The following is a 1,840-nucleotide window of genomic DNA, read 5'->3' as shown; positions in this document are numbered from 1 at the left end:
GAGAGAGGGGGGGGAGAGAGAGAGAGAGAGAAACAGAGAAACAGAGAGACAGAGAGACAGAGAGAGAGAGAATGTGAGGGGTATACAGACCGTATGTTCGCGCTGCACTGCTAAGAGCTTTTTGACATCTGAGAATAAGTAGTGTTATGCCACTTCTAAACCAGTACAGGTTTTCTCTCTTGTCTATTTTCTGAGAATTGATTTGATTATTTTGTTTACTTTTTTTTCTTTTTGTTTTGTTTGTTTTTCAAGAATCTATATACCGTTTTATTGTGCTATGTTGTTGTTGACAGCGTTGTTGTTATTATAAAAACATAATCTTAGTTTAATTGTTGTTTTTGTTAGGATGTGGTTATTATTATTATTATTTTTATTATTATTATTATTGTTATTATTATTATTATTATTACTATTCTTCTTCTTATTATTATTACTGTTGTTGTTGTTATTGTTGTTGTTGTTGTTATTATTATTTGTTATTATTATTATTGTTGTTGTCGTCATCATCATCATCATCATCGTCATCATCATCATCATCGTCATTCATATTATTCTATATATGAATTTTTTAATGTTCCATGCGGCGAAACGTTGAACGTATTATATAATATATGAAATACACCAAGGCTCAACCTTTTTTATTCCTTGCAGTTTACAATAATGATGATGATGATGATGATGATGATGATGATGATGATGATGATGATGATGATCATGATGATTTTTTTTTGTTTCCTTAATGGGCCTGACGGACTTCACGAAGAAATTTTCGAGCGAGAGCGAGGCTTTTTTTCGGATCCTTTGTCAATATGCTTAGCGGCACCTCCACTCGTCCAAATAACTCCATTCGAATTGCCATTGTTCCTGGACATTCAAACATAATATGTTTGATGTCCTCTTTTTCATAGCCGTATCTTCGGCAACATGGGCTGAGCTCTTCATTTACAAAGTTCTTATACCATCTAAAACTCCAATGATGGTCCGACGGCAGTCTATGAGAGATGACGATGATGATGATGATGATGATGATGATGATGATGATGATGATGATGATGATGATGTCTTGAACTGGTTCACACCTTATTCAGTGTCCATTGCAGAAAGTTTCTTTAAATCTCCATTTGGTCTGAAGCAATAAGTTTGATGGTCGGAATGGGAGAGTGTATTTCGTACCACTGCTATGACCTGTTTCTCTTGCAAAAGAAAACTAGTCTTTTTGTTTTGTTTAATAAGTCTCTGGTTGTCCCTCATCTTCTGCTTCAGGCAACAGTTGCAAGACGTTTCACAGATGTACCATTGCCTGCCACCTCGGAGGAACCGCCAGAGGTCAGTGGAAAAGAAAGATTTTCAAAATGGTTGTCTTCGCGTGAAAATCGATTTGATAGAACTAGAAATATTTGCTTCTGAAAACAAGGCAATTTTTAAAATGCGATAAAATAAAAACTACTGAAACTTCAAGAAGTATTATTTTGTCAACATCTTTTGGCGCCTGAGTTGCATAGGTTGAAGTTTTCATAACGCTAATTTTGCTTTCCGTGAAAAATTCATACAAAAGCCTAAACGCCGAATCGACGGGTCAGCGACCGGGCGTCCCCGCTCTCCACAGCACACTGCGATAAGGTGTTGCCAAAAACCGTGTATACCAAGATGTTCCAATAATTGCCCTATCTCGCATCCGCGCGAGACTTGGGCGCTTCCTTGTGCTGGCGCGTGACGACCCGTGATACGAGGGTAAACAAATGTTCCAGCGCTCTTGAGTTGAACGCGTGCAATTTTGTGTGCGGGCAGGGAGAGAGAGAGAGAGAGAGAGAGAGAGAGAGAGAGAGAGAGAGAGAGAGAG

The 1,840-nt window shown here is 38.0% G+C and overlaps 1 long non-coding RNA gene across 1 annotated transcript in view; it reads left to right on the top strand.

Moving 5' to 3' along the window:
* Positions 1 to 1,262: 1,262 nt before the first annotated feature.
* LOC118478264 overlaps positions 1,263 to 1,840 on the top strand; it is a 19,504-nt gene continuing 18,926 nt past the window's right edge. The window contains exon 1 of the long non-coding RNA XR_004858922.1: positions 1,263 to 1,326. This is a non-coding gene — a long non-coding RNA (uncharacterized LOC118478264). The remainder of the gene's footprint in view (positions 1,327 to 1,840) is intronic.

This window comes from Aplysia californica, unplaced genomic scaffold (genome assembly GCF_000002075.1).
Source record: "Aplysia californica isolate F4 #8 unplaced genomic scaffold, AplCal3.0 scaffold00450, whole genome shotgun sequence".
Lineage (NCBI taxonomy): Eukaryota > Metazoa > Mollusca > Gastropoda > Aplysiida > Aplysiidae > Aplysia > Aplysia californica.
The sequence above is the reverse complement of the archived record's forward strand: the minus strand, read 5'-3'. Positions and strand labels throughout refer to the sequence as shown.